The following is a 24,860-nucleotide window of genomic DNA, read 5'->3' as shown; positions in this document are numbered from 1 at the left end:
ACTGAGCCACCCAGGCGCCCCTTTCAGAGAGATTCTATGTTTTAAAGTACTGTTTAGAGTCTATGAACATCTATTACATTAAAAAAAGGATATACCTTCTGAAATAACACAGCAATTGCTTCCTTTCTTACAAAGTATAATTAATGCTTAGTTGTGATATGTTTAAAAAATACATTTTATAATATGGATGACATATTTTATAACAAATAAAATTTTATAACAAAAATCACAGATGTCTGTGTCATTGGGGGCTCATTTACCTAAATAACATGTATCCATTTTGCCTAAATAACATGTATCAATTTCATGTTTGACATGAAATTTATATTAGTAAATATTGCTAAAATTCCAATGTTTTCATTGTTCATTGACTTCATCTATTTTCCTTCCAAGTCTGATGTAGGGAGTAGGGTCAGGCAGGGAGGGAAAAAAAAAAAGAAAACAAATCACAAACTAATACTAAATACTGAACTGTCACTGCATAGTTTATAATGATAATACCGGAGAACAAAATATAATTTTACAAATGTTTCGTTCTTCCTTTTTTTAAAGGTAAGCCCACCAAGCGCCAGTAATTACTCTCGTAGGAAGAATCAGAGAAACAAAATTGTGCTATTAAGAGCCAAGAAGCAAGAAATGTGTTTTAGAAAACATTCAAATGCATATGATTTCCCACTGAGTTATGGCTTTGCCAGGTAAATGACTCTTTTGACCAATTCTCAAGTGTAAGCCTGAAACAAGTAAACATTATTGATCAAGCTTCTGGCTTAGGAAAAACATACAGAGAATCTCATGTCTGCTATCACTCCATACTGAGTACATGTACAAATGGTCTTCACTTAATTAGTCTGGGGGAGAGGCCAAAGAAGGAAAGGCCCTTGGCTGGCATGATGAGCAAGTAGATAATAACTTGATAGGGGAGGCAAGGAATCAACTCGGAAAGGTCTGCTTTGTTATTTCATAATGAGAGAGGCCAATGAAGCTAAGATAACAGATCTGCCAAAACATGGAAGAATCAAAGTCTAATAAGCTTTTAAAGTTGAAAGAAGACTTGGCAGTTGTTTAATTCAATAATCTCCCATTTCAGCAGAGAGGAATTTCAAGTCTGGAGAAGTGATGTGCCGTGCCGAGGATGAGACGACTGGGAAGAGCAAGCCAGGCTTTGTACCCAGAGATTCTGCTATCCGTGAAGAGTCCCTTTTACTATTTCTGACTATAGACCCCCAACTGTCCTTTTTTGAGGTGGACCCAGACGATAATGGAATCTACCTGGGGTTTAGTTTGTTTTGCCTTACTATGGGAATTCATGCAGACATTTGGGGAGGATGGGGAAGACTTTGATGATACCACGGGGACCAAAACTTTGGCTTCAGCAGAAATAAGTTTGAAGATACTAAATACCTGATAACCAGACAAAGCTGATGTGGGTGGGGAGGGTGGGGAAGCAGGAGTTGGACACTCATACAGAAACAAAGCAGAGGGTTGAATATCAGGAAGTGATGGTTCTTTGTCAGGACAGTCTAAAAGAAGGTCTAGGGACAATAGCTTTGCATGTCAGGTGCATCTATGTGAGGGCTGTTGGTCGTGGGGTGGGGAGAGGGTGGGTTTCATTAACAAGGTTCACTAACCTCTGTCATGTGGCCATGTGGGGACTTCCCAAGCACATTTACCTGGGAAGTTTCTCACTTCTGCTGGGTCGTGAAAGTACCCTGTGTTCTGAACAGGGCTTTCCACTGCGGTCCAACACTTTTACTTCGCTACCAGAAAGCAATAGCGGATGCATTCAAACCAGCAAGAAAAAGTAAGTGGGTTTAATTTACAGAACGGTCTGCACATGTCAGACCTTTTTTTCTCCTATCCTCAAGCAGCCCATTTCAATGCATAACTTTTATTATGTTCTAAGTTCATTAAGCCAGGGTCTCTTGTTAAAATTTCTGGCCAATTAATAATGAATTTCTGTCAGGTAGCTGATTCCAGTTAATCAATGAGGTCACCAGAGACATCGAATCCAACGTTGTTCATTAAAATTGTCACCATTCTAAACCCTGATGGTTTCTAAAAATGTCAGATGGGCAGCTACTAGGATAACAATCACTAATGGCCACATAACCCCCAGTGTCTTGGCCACACTTTAACCTTCAAGGTTGAAGTCCAATGATATCAATTAAAGCTCACAAATTCAATGAGAAGCATGCGGCTTCACTTTTTCATGGAAATGGTGTCCAGTTCAAATCTGCTGATGTGGCTTTCTGGCCCCGTGTGTTTTCCCAGCTTCTAGAACAGAGAATTCTACTTGAGCAGTATGCTTAAATTTTCGGTGCCAATGCCTCTGATTCATTGTGTTCTTCCTGAACTGTAACTCATTACCAAGTGTGTTATTCCAAGTTATGGGAAAAGAAGACTTGGTAATTAATTTTGTTGGTGACATTGAAAAAGGCTTTTACATAATCTTGCATGCTGTGTAGTGCCAATTTAATACAATTCCATTATTCCTTATCCACAATTAGAAAATACAGAAACTTGGGGCACCTGGGTGGCTCAGTCGTTAAGCCTCTGCCTTCGGCCCCGGTCATGATCCCAGGACCCTGGGATCGAGCCCCGCGTTGGACTCCCTGCTCAGCTGGGAGTCTGCTTTTCCCTCTGCCTGCCACTCCCCCTGCTTGTGTTCCTGCTCTCACTATCTCTGTCAAATAAATAAAAAATCTTTAAAAAAAAAAAAAAGAATATACAGAAACTCTAAAACTCAAGTTTAAAAAAAACTAGCAGCGCATTTATTTAGTGGCAAAACCTGACTTGCACTGATATGACCTTACTTGGAGACTGTTTATCTCCCTTAATGTGAATATCTATGCTTTTCATTGTAAAAATCAATGTGTTTGATTACAGGGAGTTGCGCTAGACCCCACTGAAGGTCATTATATAATATAATATATATATGCATATGCACTGTATTACCATTGTACAATCTGCAAAAAAAAATAACCTGAATTCCAAAACACAACTGCACAAATTTAAGATAAGGAATTTTGAAACTGAGAAAGTAAAAAAGTTGGGTATTTTCTAAACCCACAGAAAGTGATTTTGAAAACTGGCTCTGTTTATTTTTATTTATTTATTTACTTATTTTTATTTATTAATTTTTTAAATATTTTATTTATTTATTTGTCTCAGAGAGAGAGAGAGGGAGAGCACAGCAGAGGAAGAAGCAGGCAGAGGACGAAGCAGGCTCCCTGCTGAGCCAGGAGCCCGATGCGGGGCTCGATCCCAGGACCCTGGAATCATGACCTGAGCCGAAGGCAGACGCTCAACCTACTGAGCCACCCAGGCATCCCAAAAAACTGGCTCTGTTTAAATAAGCAAATGTGATTGTGCAGCCCATACATTCAGACCCTTTTTTCCCCTAGGCAATGTTGACTGGGTTTGTATTTCATGCTATTTTTATTTTTGTTTTCTTACTTTACTCTTTATGTTGTGTCCTGTTCTGTCTTTACGAAAAACCGTAGATTGAGAACACCAGGGACTCTCACACAGCAAGTTCATGGTGGACATTGGCTCTGCAGCCTTCCGGATGCTGTTAGGGCAGTGCCTCGTGGCTGTTTTCCTGGCTACTTCTTGTGATGAGAGACACATTTATCCGAAAAACATTCAATATTTGGACTCTTAGCCAAGACCTCAGAAAAAGGGCTTAATTGTAAAAAGGAATGCTGTTTATTTGACCCATGCTCATTGCACGCCCCAACACCTTGTTCCTCATTCATTTCTACTGCAATCACAAAATTATGCATGAGGCTTATTCACTCTTAAAAATAAGCCCTGAAAAAAAAGGGGGGAAAATAGGTATCTTTCAAGGTGTGTTCTAACAACGAAGCCTTTTTTGCTTTCAGTGCATTGCTTTACTTTTCACAGTTTGGGTTGGAACCAGCACTCTATTTAAAAATCAGCATATTAGTTTTTAGTTGCCTTTCACAAGGACAGTGGTTTTATTTTTGTGAAACCGAGTACCAAATTATATATGTAAGGTTTCTGGACAAAGAATGTTAAGTAGCTATGATCCCTTATTGATTCAGATACTGAATTCCAAAAAGGGAAGAGAATATGAACACAGCCATAACATCAAAAGGCCCTGTTTTGGCAAGAAAAAGTTTTTAAAATATTCATTATATACATGGTTTTCTGTTCATGAAGCTCATCTTGGGAGTGTACTTTCCAGCTAGACATAGGGAGAGGAAGAGATGGAGTTTTGTGGTCTGGGAATACTCAACTCAACTTTTAGTCAATAAGACAAGAGGACCTTGGAGTATAAAATCCAACTGCACTGGCTTTTATTGTCCTTGTTGAAAACAGAAAAGAAAGTAGATTTTGGACTCAGTATATTTTCAGGTCATAGACTGGAAATCAACTAAAGTCGACACAGACAGGAAAACAAGGGGCAGGTTATGCACCCTGCATCTATTCAGCTGGGTGCATTTTAAGCACATCTCATTTAAAGGGGACTCTTTAGAAGTCCACGGGCAGTGATTATTTCTGGTCTACAGTCATGAGCTTCCAATAAGTGGCTGGTCCTTTGGAACTCAGTGGAAACCTCGGTAAAGAGAAAAGCAGAAACCACGAAGCCACAGGGATGTCACAACTCCCATGAATTGGTGTGACTTCAGAAAAACAACCACCAACCTTTAAAGAACTTAAGCAAAATGTCAAGTAAGTTAAGTGCCCACCATATATGCTAAGTCTGGGTTATGAAAACGTTAACAAATAACTATGTATTATTACAATGAAGAAAACATGTTCCAACTGACAGCAACTGGGAAAACTACAAAACTAAACACCCATATAAACCAGACCTAAAAAACAATTTGGCAATAGAGGAGAGAATTTCATAATCTTCCTTTTACACTCACAAAATGTTTAAGAGTATTTCTATTAATCCTTTAGCAATAATTGTGTTCTTTGAACTCAGTGTGAGGAGTTGGCATGAATCACATGAAAAGGAAACTAGTGAGTGAGACTGGTAAATATATTGGCTGCCTGAGGATATGTGTGAAATGCCCCGCATGCCTGGATTTGAGAGTGCCATGCATCCTGGATGCTCATCTATGTATTCATTTCTCATGTAATTTCCTTTTTACGTATTCAAGCTAAGTGTTTTTTTCCCACTTTTCTTAGAGGGATATTAACTTAAAAGGCCTAGAGAACTCAGGCTATCCAGGCTAGCATGGTTTACTTTATTCATTCTTAACTAGATTTTTGTATTATAATTAAAGTAGGAAATGTACGTGCAAAATAGCAGAACAGGTAAACAGTGAAAATATTATCCCTCCCATCGCACATTGTCCCACAGAGAACTACCATTTAAAGCTTCTTAAGCATATTTTCTGGACTTTTCTACACATCTTATTGTGCACAGCTTCCTTTTTTTTTTTTTTTCCTCTTAATGTCTTAGAAAGAGTTCTATGTCAGTATATCAGTACCTAGGGAGGTCGCTCATTTAAAAAAAATGGCTGCAAGGTAATCCATTACATGAATATCCCCATTTACTCAATCATTTCCCCATTAATAGGCATTTTAGAATATTTCTAGACTCTTGGGGCGCCTGGGTGGCTCAGTCAGTTAAGCGTCTGCCTTCGGCTCAGGTCATAAGCCTGGGGTCCTGGGATTGAGCCCCTTATCGGGCTCTCTGCTCAGCGGGGAGCCTGCTTCTCCCTCTGCCTGCCGTTCACCCTGCTCATGCTCTCTCTCTCTCTCTCTGAGACAAATAAATAAATAAAAATCTTTTTTAAAAAATGAATATTTCTAGACTCTTATTATTAATAACAATGGACACATATCTTTCATACATGTGCTAAGCATATCCATAAGATAGATTCCTAGAAATGGAATTGCCAGGTTAAATAGTATTCCGAATTTAAAATTCTGAAAGATATTTCTAAATTGTGCTTCAAAGATATTGTGCCAATGTACATTTTTATTAACATTATTTGGAATTGTTCATTTCCTCACACTTTCACCAATGATGTATATTACCATTTTTTTGCCAATATAAAAGTGGAAACTGTAGTTCACAGTTATTAGAAATTTTAATATTAAATTAGGAGTGAAATGGAGCATCTATTCATATGTTCCTAAGCTTTTTGTGTTTTCTTTTTTTGTATTGTTTTTATTTGTGTTCTTTTCCTTTTTTTCTGTTTTTAAATTGATTTGTATGCTAAAAAAATTTAAACCTAAACACAATCATATGTGTAGTAAATATTTTTTTCTTTTCTCTTTGAAATCAGGGTATATTGGCCCTAAGGAATCTTTACGTAGCAACGTTGATCAGTTTCCCCCCGATTCAGTGTTTAATTGCTTTTTGTCAAAATACAGAGTAATTTTTGTGGAGGAATAAATGGCTATGTTATTTTAAGTAATTAAAAGCATAGGACCAAGTTTTAGTTGCTGTTCCTTTAAGAATAAATACATTGTAGAGGGCTTTTTATTTAGAAATATTGGAGTCTAAGTATTTTCATCTGCAATATGTAAGCAAACCTTAGTTCTCATTTTTTGAGAGTATTAATAGAAGCTTCTGCCAGGGGAAATTTGTTTCTACTGGTTTCCTTCTGGATTGAAAAGTAGCAGTCACCTCAAGAATCCCCCTGATACATGGGGGAGATTAAGTAACACAGAGGGTTTTTTTTTAATCTAAGAGCCCCAGAGATTCCAGGTTGCCCAGCTACAGGAATCTGGGGGAATCAGTAGGGCTGCAGTATGTGAGGTCACAAGGCAGACCCTCTCATTCCTCATTTTAAGGCTTAACCTGCTCTTTGCATCATAACAAATTGCCTTGCGGCTTCCTGCTCACCTCTGACCACTTGACTGAATTGGATACCCCTGGAGGCTCATGGCTTTGCCTCTGATATAACCTGCTTGGGTAAACCCCCAGCCTGTGCAGGAATTGAACTTTTTAAAAGAAACTAAGTAGAAAGCCTAAAATTGTAGAACAATCATACGAGGAGATTCCAACACCGAAAGGAAACACACCTTGAACCAAAGAAATGGCAAAGCCGGTTACAGCTGACAAAATCAGTAGTAAGAGACAGAGCAACTTTTAAATGCCATTTGGGGGAAATGTCTACAGATTTATGACTGTAATTACAGCTACCCCACTGCCACTTACCAAATTCAGTGTACATTCCTGCTCCCTGAGTTGCCTTTTCTCCATAAATGTTTGCTGTTTAAAATGAAAACCTCCGCAAACATTAAAAAGTGAACTTCTATTGCCTAATTTTTTGCTCTAAACTCATAGGGCCTTTATATTCAGTATCATTCCGATTTGTGCCCGACAGGTCTCTGCTTAGATTACAGATGCTACTTCATCACCAACGATGACTTTGTCTCCTCATCGTGCCTGCTGAACTCCTGGACAAACAGATCTCAGGATCATTGATTTGTTGTACTTGAACTAAATACACACTCACATGCCTGGGATCTAGAGAGCCATCACCTCCACAAAAGCTTTTAAAGGTTTATCAGAGTGACAGGACAAAAATATGACATAAGTTCAGAAGATGAAACACCCTCATCTTTAGGTCTAAAGAAATCTGTTACCAGGGTCTCTTGGTCCTGGAAAGGTAAACCACAAGCAAGTGTTAGTGGCATTTCTAAGCGCCGTGTGGGATAAACCTCTGTACAAATTACCATCAATAGGCACAACAGAGAAGTAGAAGCAGGAAGATTCATTTTCTTCTATTTGACTAGTTCAAATGAGTTTCTCTGCACAAGGCAATATATATGGTTCTCCAGCGGAAATGAACAAATTTGAGCGCCACCATCTTCATCACCGTTCAAAGGAGTTACTAGAAGCTGTATCCTGCTTTCTCTGTGTGGGTGAGTGTGCATGAGTGTATATATATGTTCGTGTGTAACACACACACACTCACATGCACATGCATGTGTGTGCACCACAATCCAGACAAATAACTCCATTTCTGTTCTCCAAGCTCTGGGCTAAGCTAGTTATTCTCGTAGATTTTTGCTGAAAACATACGACAATCTCTCTGGCCAAAGCTAAATTTGCCTCCATTTTGAGGGTCTTCTTGGTGCCGCTGCCTTAATCTGCAGTCTAGATAGATTTTTCTGGATCTCTGGGCTTCTGTGTACATGAAGATTTAACTCTCTAGGGACCAGACTCCTTATCTGTGTTACTGAGCTCTTATTATTTCTCCTGTTCCATTCTGTTCCTCAGATCGTGAGGAGATCCTGGTCTGGGTACCCGTGCCTAGAGGGCAGCCATCAGCTCTCACAGTGGGGAGATGAAGAGCAAGGGCCCCACAGTCACTGGCTAGGCTCAGACCTCGGACCAGCAGGGAGACCCTGGACCAGGCACTTCATTTCTGAGCCTCAGATTCCTAATCTACAAAATGGGGCAGTAACCGGAGGGAGGATCAAATCTGATAATCCATTTAATATCTTTACAATATTGCCTGGCACATAGCGAGTCCCCCATAACTGTAGACATTGTTATTCATTTCACTTCTTCAGTGTGCAAACCTGCATCAGGGCAAAAGTGGGGTGCCATAGTTCTGGTGAATCCCACCAGGGAACTGGTCCATCAACCACATGAGAGGTGGGAGGCGGCCCTGTGGGATCATTTTCCGGTTGATAAAACCAAAGACTGCAGTATCACAATAACCACAGCAGAATCATAAACTGAGTATTTTTTTTTTAACCAAGAATTGGAGAAGTTAGGAGGGAAAGAGGCTTCCTTAAGACACTCTCATTAAGGGGGTGCCTGGGTGGCTCAGTCGGTTAAGAGTCTGCCTTCGGCTCAGGTCATGATCCCGGGGTCCTGGGATCGAGTCCCGCATCGGGCTCCCTGTTCAGTGGGAAGTCTCCTCCCTCTGCCCCCCTACCCCCCTGTGTGCTCTCTCTCTCGCTCTCAAATAAATAAAATCTTAAAAATAAAAAATAATTTTAAAAAGAGAAACTTTCATTAAGGTTGACTAGAAAAGAGTGGGTATGCAGGCAGCCGGCTGGGAATCAAGGGTAAATGCATTTTCAGAGAGTGGAATAAGGACTGAGACTATCTGGAAAGAGTTGCCACAATGTCATCAGAGAACTGTTAAAGGAACACAGGAAGGGTAAGCTTCATGGGGCAAGTAGTGCTTCAAGCCTTCTAGAACAGGGGTCTGCAAACCTGTTCTGAAAAGAGCCAGATAGGAAATATTTTCAGCTTTGTGGGCCATACAGCCTATATTTCCATTACTTAATTGCCAGTGTCACGTGAAAGCAGCCACGGATGATATGCAAGTGAATAGGCCTGACTATGTCCCATAAAAATGTATTTACAAAAACAGGCAACCACCACATTTGACCAGTTGGCAATAATTTGCTGACTCCTCTTCTGGAACGCCAACCACAGTAATCATCATCACGATAGTCGTTTTTAATAATTAAATCTTTACTACGTGCCAAGCACTGGGCTAAACTCTTTTTAACTTATCTTATTTCCTTATAACACTATGAGGAATATATCATTATTACCCTGATTTGTCAGAAGGGAACCAGGCTCTGAGAGTTACTTATCTTATTTTCTCATAACGCTATACAGTCACACAGATAATCAATGTTGGCCAGAATTTATGCCCAGGCAATTTGGCTCCGGAGATCGAATACTCTTAATCACTGCACCGTTTTGTCTCTTGAGTGGGAGTGGGGTGGGATGCGGGCAGAAGCTATTCTAATTACCTATTCATCTCCATCTTGTCCTAAATGTCCACCATCCTAACAGTGGCAAGGTTTTGCTGGCTCCTGACTTACCTTTTATGATAAGTGTCCACTTATCCTATTTGCTCCTATTTGCTTTGGCTACTTTGTGTGGCTCAAATACACTTAACTCTTAAAATGGCCCCCAATTCCCTGAAGGATCTGGACCCGGCCTAGCCAGCCAGCTGGGTACCAAGCTCTCCCTTTTTCTCTGCATTCCAACTCACCGATCTTCCTTTTTCCTGGAAGATTCCATTCTGCTTATCGCCTTACTCATTTGTATATGATATTTCCTCTGCCAGGATTATTCTTTCCCTCCCCTTCTTTTGGCCGACTTATCTCTGATCACATCTGAGTTTAACCATCCTATCTTCACAGAAGACTTTTTTGATCCTGTATTCTTATAGTAGCATGTGACTTTCTTCCATAGGACACTGCAGCTTATAATTTTATATTCACCTATGAGATCATTTGATAAATATTTTTTTTTCCTACGCTAAAACGGAGTTTCTCAAACTCAGCGCTATGGGCATTTCAGGCTGGATAATTGCATGTGTGTGTGTGGGGGGGCGCACATGTGCACACACATGCAGGCACACAGTCTGTGTGTTATATGATGTTTAGCAGCATTCCTGGCCTCTACCCACAAAATCCCAGTAGCACCCCTTCCCTCAGCCACGACAATTAAAAAAAAATGTCACCAAACTTTGCCAAATGCCCTTTGAGGAAGCAGAATCTCCTCCAATGGAGAACCACTGTCCTAAAAGGAAAGCTCAATGAAGAGAGGGATCTTCGTGGTTATCTTCTGCTTGCTACCCACCCATATCCCTGTCCACCCTGCACTCCTCTCTCTGCCCTGAGAGCCTGACCCATATGGACTGTATCAGCAGGCTCCTCTGTCTTCTCACTTCTGGTTGGGTCTGGCCAAAGGGACGCATTCTCAGGGTACTGAAGGACAAGAAGGAAGTGAGATGGGGGTCTTATCTTGTTTATTCTAGGTCATCGGGGTTTGACTGTACACCTGTACCCACTGTCAGTGTTCCTATCAAATAGCTCTCTCCGAACAGCCACCCCCTCCACCTGAGGTGGTAATGATTTGTCACTGTTACTAGCCTTGGAGTCCAGTACTGTCCCTTGCTGGCTCCCTTAAGCCTTGCCCAAACTTACATACATAATTCATTTAATAAGTTTTCCTCAAGTGTTGCTGAGACTCTGACAGCTACAAAGACTATGTGTATATTTCTCACCATTGAATATGCAATGTTAGTGGCAACAAGCTCCCAGTAAAAATGTGTCATATGAAGAAATGTAGTGGCATCTGTTTTTCTTCCTTTCTTTCAACTTCTGCCTTTATCTGCCTCAATGTTTTGCTGGACCCAAACTCAAGAGTCTACACCTGGTTTGATACATGGGTTCCAACTCAAATGAGGGCTTCTAAGACACACTCAGAAATATTACACTTGACCTCATCCTTATCTCTGATTCCTGCTGTGTCTACTTCTCTAACACATTACCTCTACCTTTTTCTTTCCTTTTTTTTTTTTTTTTTGGTCTTAGATTTGGGATCCTTCGTGCCAGTGGGCAAAATTCTTTGTTGAGTTTTACTACTCATCTAGCCTAATACCAACTGTGGTAAACAAAATGCTTCAGTTAACTTTTGTCTTGAACTAATTATATTTAATACCATATATGTAAATTAATAATAAAAATACCTGCTTTCAGAAATGACTATTTTTTTCAGAAATTATGAAGTTAGAGCCATTCATAACTCCTGCTCCATTTCAGAGGACTACTAGTTCAACAGATATTGTGACAATATTCTTTGATCTGAAGTATTTCCAACCCAAGCAACACTTCACCCATATTCCACAAACCTAGCTGTCCATCTCTGGAATAAATAACATTTGTTCCTGAAAAAAAAGCAAATATGGACAAGAAACTAAGTAAGTAATAATTTATTATAAGGGTTCAGCTCTCTCTAAGACAAATTCTCAGTCCTCAGGCCTTTTTTGTACCCTCTAGACTCACAAACTCTGATCAGGACCTTCAATTCTCCTTCTCTTGAAGAATCAACAAAAGATAAGCCCTAACAACATTTGGCTAAAGAGGATATATAGTTTTTCTACGTTAGAATAAGAAGCCACTTAATTTTTCTCTTCAGTTTGAATAGCTGAAAAATAACTGTTATTTAAGTATATCGATGCATTTAAAACAAGCCTTACCTTTGCTACACATCACTCCAAAAAGCTTTCATACACTCTCTCTAATCAATACTCATCCTCCCTAAACTTGAGACAAATATTGTTCTGATTTTCTCTCATCATAGATTATTGCCTTTTCTAGAAATTCATATTGTTGGGCGCCTGGGTGGCTCAGTTGGTTGGGCGACTGCCTTCGGCTCAGGTCATGGTCCTGGAGTCCCGGGATCGAGTCCCGGATCGGGCTCCCTGCTCAGCAGGGAGTCTGCTTCTCCCTCTGACCCTCCTCCCTCTCATGCTCTCTGTCTCTCATTCTCTCTCTCACAAATAAATAAAATCTTAAAAAAAAAAAAAGAAATTCATATTGTTTTGCCTTTGCTAAAAATGTATGTTAATTGAATAATAGAATAGGTGCTCTGCTCTGTATGATCTCTTACACTCAGCATAATGGTTTTAGAAATTGACCATATAGTAGCATGTAACATTATTTCCCCCTTTTTATTATTGAGTAGTGTATTCCATTACATAGATACACCACAGTTCATTTGTCCATTTTTCTACTGACGAACATCTCAGCCATTTCCAGTTTGGGCGATAATGAATAATACTGCTTTGAACATGCATGTATAACTCATTCTGCGGACGTATGTTTTTATTTGTTGGGTAAAAAAATGGAATTTCTTGGGTAAGATGTTAAATTTTATAGGAAACTGCTAGATTTATTTCCAAATTGATTCTTCCGTTCTATATTCCCACCAATAATTTATGCAAGTTCCATTTGTTCCATATCCTCGCTGACATTTGGTGTTGCCAATCTTTTTAACTTACGATTAGACATCTGCATATAAAAAGATTAATTTAGGCCTTACTTCACACCAGATAACAATTAACTCAAAACAGATCACAGACTTCAATCTTACAGTGACAACTATAAAACCTATAGAACAAAAAAATAGAAGAAAAACTTTGAGACCTTGTGTTAGGGAAAGATTTCTTAAGTATAATAGCAAAAGCATGATCCATAAAAGGAAAAATAATAAAACTGGACTTCATTAAAGTCAAAAACTTCCGTGCTTCAACAGATATCACTAAGTAAATGAGTGAATAAGCCCCAGATTTGGAGAAAATATTTGCAAATAATGTATCTGATAAAGGACTTGCATCCAGAATATATAAAGAACACTAATGACTCTTATTATTTTTAAGAAGGCAAGTGACCCTATTTAAAAATTGGTAATGGCCTTGGATAAATATTGCTCCCAAGAAGATATACAAATGGCAAACAAGCACATGAAAAGATGCTCAATGCCATCAATCATGAGGGAAATGCATATCAGAACCATCAGATACCACTTGATACCCCCTGGAAGGCTATAGTCAAAAAGACGGATAATAACAAGTATTGTGAAGGATGTGGAAAAACTGGAACTGTGCTTGTAGGAATGCAAAATGGCGCAACAACTTTGGAAAACAGTTTGGCATCTTCTTAAAATGTTAAACATAATTATACCATGCAACCCAGCAATTCCACTCCTAGGAATGAAAACATATGTGTACACAGACTTGCACATAAGTGTTCATATTAGAAACAGCCAAAATGTGGAAACACCCAATGTCCATCAACTGGTGAACAGATAAACAATGTAAGGTATATTATATTATAGAACTGCTCATCATGTAGGTACAACATAGATGAGCCACAAAAACAGTATGTTGAGTAAAAGAAGCTAAGGACAAAAGGCCATATATTGTATAATTCCATTTATTCCAAATGGCCAGAAAAAGCACATCTACAGAGACAGAAAGTAGATTAGTGGTTGCCTAGAACTGGGGGATGGGAATAAAAATGACTAAAAATTGGCATGAGGAATATTTTTGAGGTGATGAAAATATTCTAAAATTGGATTTTGATTATAGCTGCAATATTCTGTAAGTTTACTAAAAATTATTGAGGTTTACACTTAAAATGAGTGAATTTTATGGTATGTAAATTATACTTCAGTAAAACTGTTTTAAAAAAATGTTTCCACAAAGAAAACTGCAGGCCCAGATGGCTTCCCTGTAAATTCTACCAAAAATTTGAGAAAGAAATATCACCAAATATTACAAAAACTCTTACAAAGAACAGAAACATAGGAAATATATCCCAAATAATGTTTTTGTAGGCCAGCAGAACTTTTATACCAACCCAAAAAATGGCACAACAAGAAGGGAAAATTACAGGCCAATTTTTTTTGTGTGTGTGTGTGAACATGGATACAAAATTCCAAGCCCCAAAATCAAATTGACTCCAACATTATGTAATAAATAATAATGTATCACAATGTAGATGTGTTTAGGTTGAGTAATAACTGAAAATCATTCCATATTTCTGAGGATGCAAGAGGAAATAATAATAAAATTAAATATTCTTTCATGATAAAGGAAGAAAGACCTCTCAACAAACTAGTAATCAAAGAAAGTTAACTTAATCCTTTAACAGGTATCTATAAATACCTTATAGCAAACATGGTACTTAATGGCAAACACTGAAAGCTAAGCACCTGAGATTAGGAATGAGATGAGGATGTCTGTTATTACCATATCTATAAATGTTGCTTTAGAGATTGTTGCTGATGACATTAAGCAAGAATAGAAATAAAAGATATAGCTAAAGGTACAAATGAAGGAAGATTGAAAAGCTGTCTTTATTTACAAATGCCTGGCTATGGAGAAAAACCCAAGAACGTAGAGTTAAAGATTTAGGATTAACTCATGAATTTAGCAAGAACACTGAATAAAAATCAGTTTTATAACAAGCCTCAATTATATGTCATTATGCCGGTAACTAACAATTGGAAGATGAATTGTAAAGAAGTTGCTGTTTATAATAGCCAAGAGTTTAAGGCACCACGTGAAACACCAAGGATAAATAGCAGAGCAGAATCAGATTTAGCAGGACTTCAGATATCAAAATGATCCAATGAAGAATATAAAATAACTGTACTTCTAAATTAAAAAAAAATAAAAGACTTAAAATATAAGCAAGGAGAAAAGACTGCAAAATGACTAAGGAAATATGACAAAGAAACAAATATGTATTCTAGCAATTTTAAAATGGATATAAGAATTTGAAAGGATAAACTAAAGAGCAGATCAAATGGCTGAGGAGAGATTCCGTGTACGAGAAGATGGATAGGCTCATTTTCTGAAATGTAACACAAAGAAATAAGGTTGTGGGGTGCCTGGGTGGCTCAGTTGGTTAAGCATTTGACTCTTGATTTCCGCTCGGGTCATGATCTCAGGATACTGAGATCAAGCTCCACCTTGGGGTCTGCGCTCAGTGGGAAGTCTGCTTGAGATTCTTTCTCTCCCTCTCTCTCTGCCCCTCCCCCTAAAATAAATAAATAAATCTTTAAAGAAAAGAAATAAAGTGATCAAAATTATTACAAATAAATGAAAAGACGTGAGAACGGGATGGAGAATTGTAGGATGGGGAGTGTAACTTTTTTTTAAAAAAAGATTTTGTGTATTGGGCGCCTGGGTGGCTCAGTGGTTAAGTGACTGCCTTCGGCTCAGGTCATGGTCCCGGAGTCCCGGGATCAAGTCCCACATCAGGCTCCCTTCTCGGCAGGGAGTCTGCTTTTCCCTCTGACCCTCTCCCCTCTCATGCTCTCTCTCACTCTCTCTCTCTCTCAAATAAAATAAAAATCTTTAAAAAAAAAAAGATTTTATGTATTTATTTTAGAGAGATTAGAGAGAGTGTGAGTGGGGGAGGGGCAAAGGGAGAGGGAGAAAGAGAATCCCAAGCCAACTTGAGCTGAGCGTGGAGCCTGATGCAGGGATCCATCCCAGGACCCCAAGATCATGACCTGAGCCAAAATCGAGTCAGGCACTCAACTGACTGAACCACCCAGGCTCCCTGGCACGTAACTTTTGAAGAGATGATACCTGAAAAATTTTTGGAACACTTAAAAGACACCAAAACTCAAGTATGGACATAGATGAAGGTTATAGAAATATTTTTGAGTGAAATAAAAAAAAATCAAGTCACAAATAAATACATACGGTTTGATTGCATATAAATCAACATAAAAGCAAGCATAAGTAAATGATCTAATGTTTAGGGACTCCAGAGATTATATACGTATTGAGAAAAGCAAGAAAATGGTAAATGAAAATCAGGATGGTCGTTAGGTTTGGGTAATGAGAAGGAGATGGAACCATCGACAAGATTTTAAGGGGATGGGTAATGTTTTACATGTGAAGCTAGGTTATGCATACATAGGTATTTGCTTTGTTATTTATCTTTATACCCTTTTCAAATGGAGGAGCAGGTTTAGACAATTCACAGGAAAAGAAATAGAAATTGCTCTTAAGTATGCATGCATAGCCAGCATCACTCCATGTACAAAATATAAATTGAAACAATAAGCAAACATTTTTTGCCTATTGGATTTAGACAAAAATTTTAAAATGACGTAAAATCGAATTGACCAGAATTTAAAGAAACAGACACACGTTGTTGACCAAAGTGCAGGTTGGTTCAAACACTTCATAGAGCATGTGGTGGTATTGCCCATAATACCATAAAGCTTGCACCTCATAAATGTCCATCAGTGGGTACTGACTGAGTAAACTACGGTGCCTCCGTAAAATCTAACGCTATGCAGTCATTAAAGATAATGAAGGAGGTCTCCATGTGCTGATAGAGAATGACTTCCAAGAAAAACTATTCCGCGAAAAGAACAAGATGCAGAGCAGTGTGGATTTTTGCTTTGCTGCTATTCATGCGAAAAGAGAAGTCTATGCGTTATGTCTGGAGAGGCAGGAAGTATTGCCAGAAGGATAGCTACACAACGAAAAGAAAAGCCTGGTAAAAATGGTTAAGTCTGGGGAGAAGTGAAACAACAGTTCTAGGCTGTACTTTCTTTCCACTCTCATCTTCTGTTTTAACCTCCTGTACTTTTTATCACATACAAAAATTAAAAGAAGTAATTTGTATACAGAGATTCACACATGCGCAGGGGTTCAACATGGTGACAATAGGGGAAGCCGCCATGTTGTCAACGTCACTGCAATGACTGCCTCCATATTAGGAGTGTATTTATAACCAAAGCAATAATTTAAAATCTCTTAAAATGAATTTTTGTTTTATTTTACACGACTCAAGTGTTGTCATCACGAAGAAAAACCTTATTGCATGAAATCTCTAATGCTGTCTGGGTTTATCTTGCTCAGAAATAATGGAAAAAAAATGCTGTCCCAAACATTTAAAAAAAAAAAAAAACGGTTTGCCAAATCTCTCCTTTGAAATGTATAAATATAAAAGCAAACAATAGAAATAATTTTAAGATACCTATTTTGGGATCCACTCTCCAAAATCGGGTGTGTTATTTAATTTCACTTTTTATTGGTTGTTCATTTGGGGTCAAACTTTCTTCAGTTCCATAATGGAACTTGCCACTCTATTTTCAGAGGCGCAGATGGTGGAAAAACGTTTCACAAGTAAACCATTTTATTTGAGTGGAACTGAATTAGCTTTTCCAACCCACAATTTCCAAATACGATGTCAGAAATGAAATACACCCTTCTACACCCTAGTGGTGTGGCTCTGGGAAAATCATGGCATCTCTTAGAAATATAGTCTCCTTCTCTGCAAAATGAGAACCCCCAATGCCTTTGTTTTATAGTGTTGTGAGATTAAATCCCCCGGCACCTCTCTTTGAAAGGATCAGCAGGCTGACTGGCACATCTTTGGGCCCCCAGTCCTGGCTACTACCCTCAGCATCGCTGGACAGCATTTAAAAACACTAATACCTGGCCCCACGGAGGCCAATTAAACCAACATCTCTGGCCCCAGGCCCTAGCATCTGCATCTTTCAAAGCTCCCTCAATGATTCTCATGTGCAGCTAGAATTGAGAACCCCAGACTGACTCTGGACCAAAGAGCCTATGATATCTTCCAGATTTTAAAAACACTGGCATTTGTATTGTCGAGACACCAATAAAGTTGTGAGGATCCACAAGCAAACAGACTGAGCAGTAATTCGTTTGTGGTGGCATTTGGGGGTCCTCGTTCATTTTGATTCAAGCCACAAGAAGTACCGATGTTAACTTTCATGGATGCCACCAGCTACTTTATCAGCCTCTAGCTGAGTGGCAGGTAGAAGTGACGTGTTAAGAGAAGGCTGGGAAGAGAAGTAAGTAGGAGACAAGGAACTTGTATTTTAAAAGCAGAAAATCTGTTGTTTTATGTAGCAGAAAAGACATAACAGATGAGTATGCCACAGGTTAAACTCTTGTTCCTGGTCTCAATCAAGCCTGACCTGACATATTCCTTTCTGGGTTAATCATGGCCACTCTTTAAAATGACTACCTGTCCTCTCTCCGAGCCTCATTTGGACTTCCCAAAGTCCCTTCCCTCATGCTCTATTTTGTGCACAATAATTTGCTCCACATGTTTTATTCGACTGTCTATTTGCATTAGAACATGAGCTCCATGAGAGAAGTGCTAAATTGCAGTTCGTTCTTACACCATTGAGATTTCTTCCTAAACTTCTCCAAAATAAGAGACCTATCCCTAAGGCAAGAACTTTCTTATTGTCAAAGGAAAAGAGATTATGTCATATATCAAAGTACAGCACAATAGAAAAAACACAAACTAGAGGAAAGTGAAGTGTTTAGAATCAATAATTTAAAAAAGAAAAAAGTGCTCTCTTCAATAATAGCATTTTCCACACATGAGCCATTCTTTTCCCCATGTTGGCTTAGTTTGATTAAAAGGCTTGTTTCCAATTCTGCTCGATCGCCCACAACATTTTCTCTGGCCATTCCTTGGAGATCACTGTTACTCTAACTGGTCTCTAATTCTCTGCTATGGCTCTGGTTCCTTTCTTTAATAATTGGATTCTGCTGGCTGCTTGCTAGCCTTCAGCATTTCCTCCAAAACTAAGTGAACTTGTAACAATGTAAGATAAAGCTTTTCCTCCTTTTATCCTTACTTTCTTTAGAGTCTTACCAAAAATCTTGTTCACTCCTGGGGGCTACAACAAATTATCCTTTCCCTGTTGTTTACAGAACAAATCACATATGTGTGTTGTGTAATGTTAAGCAGTTCAACATGCCATTCCATGAGCAGAGGGAGAGCCTGATCTTGCTCCAGGATCCCTGTACCAGAGTCAGCGTTTTGGGGAGTGTTTTCAGCTATTGAACTGTGTGTGTGACTTTGGCCAAACAACTTCTCCTGTGTAGACCTCAGTTCTAAATCTCACTTACAAAATTCTAGCCGGGGTCATGTCAATTTTCCCCCCTCTCTAGTTCGTGATAGTTTTATGAAAATAAATGTGCTAAATATAAACCATTTGGTAAGCTTGCTGAACTTGGTAAGGTTTACAAGGCTTTAGTTTTAATTTTCTCCCACCAGAGCTTGGCAACACTCTGTAGGATAGAACTTGCTCTCATCCAGACGCCATCTCCAGCAGGTTGATTTAGAAAGGTTCACTTTATTAAAACATCTGCTTTAGTCTAAACCTAAATTTTCCTATCATATCCAGTGTAGAGCTTCTTGCCTGTTCCCCAAGCTCAAGTCTGACCTAAGGTCTGGAGAGTAGAAGTGAGGAAGGGAAAACAAAACCAACTTTTTGCAAGCTGATGTTCTCTGCCAGCCTACGCCAGCCCCGACCGGCTTCCCTTCTGATTGGTCAGCACGTCTGACCCGCCCCCGACTGTGAAATATTACAAATATCTATCATCCCTGCCCTGCTGCCTCTGGCCAGAGTTTTGGGCACTTTCTTGGATAGCAAATGTCTTCTGTCTGTCAGTAAATATCCAATGATGGCCCTGCTTTGCAGCACAAGAATTGGCTTTTGGAGATGTCGGTGCACAGACCCTTCTTAGTTAAGATCCTTTCAAGATGTCCAAAGCCTGGCTGCCTCTCACCGGGTCCTGTGGAAAAACACAGATACTGGCTCTTCTAAATGGATGAAGGACAGCCTCCCTTACTATGGATTTCTTCTCTCTTTTTTTTTTTCGATCACCTCCAACCAGCCTTGGGCATTTAGACTTTTTCCAGTGAGAGGCAGATGTGTCCCTCCCCCAAACTTCGAGAATATCTGTGTCTTTCACTCCAGGAACAGATGAAAGACCCATCCCAGCATTCTTCAAGTCAAAGAGAGGCCAGTCTGCTTTTTGTAGACACCACGACATTTGATGGAGGGCCCCACTCTCTTGGCCTAGAAAGAGGAAGTACCCCCTCCTCTCCCTAAGGGAGTGAAGGAGAGTTGTCATTTTCCTTCCAAGGAAGTTTCCAGTTTCCAGATCTACTTTTTTTTTTTTTTTTTTTGAATGTCTGACCTTCTCTTACCTGGATTGTTAGAGTAATGGTGGCCGAACGGGGTTTCCACTTTTAGCCAATCCTGTGGGATTACATTTAGCTCTTTTCTTTCCTATGCTGGAAAACTTTTTCATCCTTTGTATCCTTTACAGCTTTAGACCTTTGCTGAACTTCCAAGACAACAGAAAAATTCCCATTCTGTTCTATTTTACCTTATTTTCTCTTGCATGTAATTTTTTTTAATACCTGCTTAGGTATTAAACACTTAGGACTTTAGAATTGTTAACTTTATCATTGAACAATCTAGAAAAGTACTAATCTAAGTTTTAGTACATTAGATGTAAAATGAGCTAGTAAGAAATTACCTGACATGATAATTATGAGATCAAATGAGATAATCTGTGGGGATTTTAGGTAAACTTTTTAGTGCTATTCAAAGATTAGTTAGTATGTTAAATATAACCTGAGTAAAGTAGAAATTAGAGGCAGTTATTAAAGTAATTCAGGCTTACAAAATGTCTACCAGTAGGTAATGTAGATAAAGCTACACACTTGAATATGGTCTGAGACAGGTAAACAGCACCACACACCCAAATCCTCTACCTGAATTCTTAGATGAATCCTAAAGTGTTTTAAAATTGATGCACAGCCCATTCTCAAAAAAGAAGGAAGGGAGGAGGAGGGAGAGAAGGGGAGAAGAAGAATTCCTGAAGAAAAGAGAAAAATAATAACACCATAAAATGCTCACTCCAGCGGCACAAAATCTCCTCCAGCACATGACATCAGAACCAATCTTCATTTCTCAAACATCTACTCAAATCTTGACACCTAGCTTCCCTCCTGCTTTGGCATAGCTAAAATGTTTCTTTCCAAAATGCAAAGACCACCCCTATATGTAATTTATAGTTTTCCAGCTATTTTATGCATTTTTTGTCTCTCCAGTTACAATGAAAAATTTGAGATGAAGCCTGGTCTTTCTATTTCTTCTGTGGCTTTTGCAAGACATAACAGATAGTTCACTCCACAGGTGACAATTAAATGTATATTCATGCACCTTCATTCAAATCGAAGTGTGACATAAACCTAGGTTGAGAAACCTCAAGGTAAATTGATTTCTGTAGCAGATTTGATGAATTCTACTGCTGATAAGATGCTCAATAAAATATACACATTAGATAAATACCTCATATAAATGAGTACAGATCCTGGGCTGACAGGGGAGCCTCTGAGATTCTTGGTGCTTCCAGTAAGAGTGGAAATACCATGTGATATTTTTGTATTTCTGTTTTTGTATCAGCACTTCAGAGGAAATAAAGCATATTATTCACACACACACACAAAGCAATATCTGCCAAATGCAGGTAGCTATGCCCCTATCTATGATTAAGAACTTCTTTTCAAGACAAAAAAAATCTTACTTTACTTTCAGGTTTAGTCTTGATTTGTATCAATCACTTCATTCTTGCCTACTTTGAAGCACAGATGATGTGATCTCTGTTTGGTAAAATGCGAATTCCTAAATGTGCAGAGTGATCCATCGGGAAAAAAAAGAAGTGAAAGCAAAATAAGTGCTTAAGAAATAACTGAGAATCAATGACTCTGCTATCAGTTAATATTTTTTCCCTCTTAAAATAGCAAGAACCCTGCAAAGCAGCCAGAATAGACCTTGAGGAAATAGGTCCAGAGCAGGTAAATAATTTGCTTGAGATCACACAGATCTATGTGATGGCCGAGTTGAGTTTTTGAATCACTGCTCCATCTTGTACCCCCAAACACACTTAACCAGGGCAAATGAGTGGTGGCTGTTAATATTCTGCTTCTACGTGAGAGGAAAGCAAAGAGTGGGATTGTGCATAAAACTGAGAAATGATAAATTCCCATCTGGGCCTCATCTACCCCTTGGTTTCATTTAATCTGCCCTCATATATATTGTTTCAGTCCCTTGCTTTTATTTTTCATAGGCCATCCACAGAGCCCATCAAATTGCCTGCTCAAAAATCTGCACATGCCCCAGTAGAGCGAACGTCTTAGCAGAGCGCAGGGGAACTTGGTTATGAGGGGAGGGATGAAACCTTGGAGTTTTAAAGAATGAAGAATTGGGGCACCTGGGTGGCTCAGTTGGTTAAGCGTCTGCCTTCAGCTCAGGTCATGATCTCAGGGTCTTGGGATCCAGCCCTGAGTCAGGCTCCCTGCTCAGTGGGGAGTCTGCTTCTCCCTCTGCCCCTCCCCCAACTTGTACTCTCTTCCTTTCTCAAATAAATAAATAAAATCTTTAAAAAAATAAAGAAAGAATCAAGAATAAAGAAGAGCTGAAAAGTGGCTAATCGACTAATTCAGACTTTCTAGTCAGGGGTAAGTCTTGCACACCCATGATCAACAAGCTTTGTCAGTATTCCTCGCTTGGATGATGCTCACCCATGGGCCCTCTGCTTCCTAGTTACCCTCCCCCGCCCCCCATCACTGTCCTCTCTGAAAGTCCATGAGACTTTCCCTCTCCTTCCCCCTCACCCTGTATGGCTGTCCTTTCCTTTGTCTATTTGCAACCTCCTCAGTCTTAACTTTCCTTCTTTCTCTACACCAGGTCATCTTCCATCGGCCACAGAACGGAATTCAGTATCAGTAACAGCCATGGCTCCGACCACTAACAGGTAGCAGAAATCCACTGTACCCCAAACACATTCACATGATATTTTTAATTCTCACAACTCTGAATTAGATACACGACTTCGTATTTTGCAAACGAGGACATTGGAAGTTGGAAAAGTTGCTCATTGAAAGGGTGCCACTCTGTGGCTTTTAGTATATTCACAGAGCCGTGCAACCATTATGCAGTCATTTCACCAGCCCAAAAAGAAACCCACACCCCTTAACTGCTACCCCCCAGTTTCCCCATCTCCCCAGCTCCAGGCAATCACTAATCTGCCCTCTGGCTTCATATATTTGCCTATTCTGGACGTTTCATATAGTGGAGTCATACAATACCTGGTCTTTCCACTTCTTTCAACCAATGTAATGTTTTCAGGGTTCAGTCAGGTTGCAGTATATATCAGTACTTCATTGCTTTGTATGGCTGAATAATATTTCATTGTACACATATGCCCCATTTTGTTAACCCATTAATCGGTTGGTAGACATTTGGTTTGTTTCCACCTTTGGCTGCTCTGAATAGGGCTGCTATGAATATTCATCTATAAGTTTTTTGTGCGGAGGTATGTTTTCACTGCTCTTGGGTCTATACCCAGGAGTGAAATTGCTAGGTCCTTGGTAACTATGTTAGTTTCACTATGTGAAACTGCCAGACTGTTGTCCAAAGTGGCTGTATCATTTTACACTCCCCCCAGCAGTGGAGGAAGGTTCCCATTTCTCCACACCCACACTTGCTCCTGTCTGAATTTTTGATTAGAGCAATCCTCCTGGGTGTGAACCAGTATCTCATTTTGGTTCCTATTTGCATTTTCCTGCTGGTTAATCCTTTTCTGGACATGCGTCCTAAATATTTGTTATAATTATCCAATTCAGTGTTAAAATCCTTCATCTTAAAGCAGTTGAAAATCGGTGAGAAAAGGAAGTGGATGTATCCACACTAAGCTGATATGAATGTGTGTGTGCGGGTGTGCACATCTTGCATGCACGTGGGCACGTATGTGTAAGCGTAAATGACCCAGAACGATTGAAAGCATGGGCTCTCAAGTTAAATTGCTTGAGGTCAAATCCAGGCAATGCCACGTTATACATGAGAGACCTGAAACAAGTCAATGTATTGCTCTACATTTGTTTTCCCTACGAGTAGGGAGAGTAAAATAGCATATATACTTCGCTTAGCATAGTGCCTTCTAGACGGTTTGTCTGTGAGTATCAGCTCAATATTCCTGTATTCATTGACTTTTTCACATTTAGGAGATATTTCATGTTCTGTGTAATTAAAAAAAATCGAGTTGTACATTTTATATTTGCACGTATTTGTTTCTAAACATTTCCAGCCAATATTATGGTTTATCCTCTAATAGATTCCTTGTTGGGGATCAGTATTCCTCTATTCTTAACTTCTCACTCTACCTTTCAGAATGCAACTGAAAATTCCCCATAGGAAAGGACAATAATATGGAATATTTTTTCTTTATTACAAAACAGCATCTTCAGGTTTCGTAGCAAAATGCATGCCATTTTGACACAACCCCAGGAGAGGTCCCAAGGCAACACAAAGAGGACGAGGAGGCCACTCAGGGCCGGTGACAGTATGTGTCCTTGAAGGGCAGTAAAACTCTCCTTCCTTTCTCCTCCAAAGCCTCCTGATTTAGCCCCTACATTCCCCACTCGTCAAACCTGGGGAGCTGTAGAAATAGGCAGCACAAATTGGCAGATAATGCACCTTATTTCCATGTAGAAGCAGGTGCATTTTCCTCGGGATAAGTGGTGAGATGACACTGATCCGCTCTGACAGGCCAGCTGATCTAAAATTACTCAGCACACATCGCCACTGGCTGGGGAAGCTTCTCCCAAGAGCTTATTCTGAAACTCTTCAATCCCCCGGGTGCTAATTAAAATTTACTGGATAATATTTGCAAAGCTCAATGGCCCTAGTTACAGCAATTATCAGTTACTAAATGTTA

Source organism: Neomonachus schauinslandi, chromosome 13 (assembly GCF_002201575.2).
Source record: "Neomonachus schauinslandi chromosome 13, ASM220157v2, whole genome shotgun sequence".
Classification (NCBI taxonomy): Eukaryota; Metazoa; Chordata; class Mammalia; order Carnivora; family Phocidae; genus Neomonachus; species Neomonachus schauinslandi.
Note: the sequence above shows the minus strand (reverse complement) of the source record.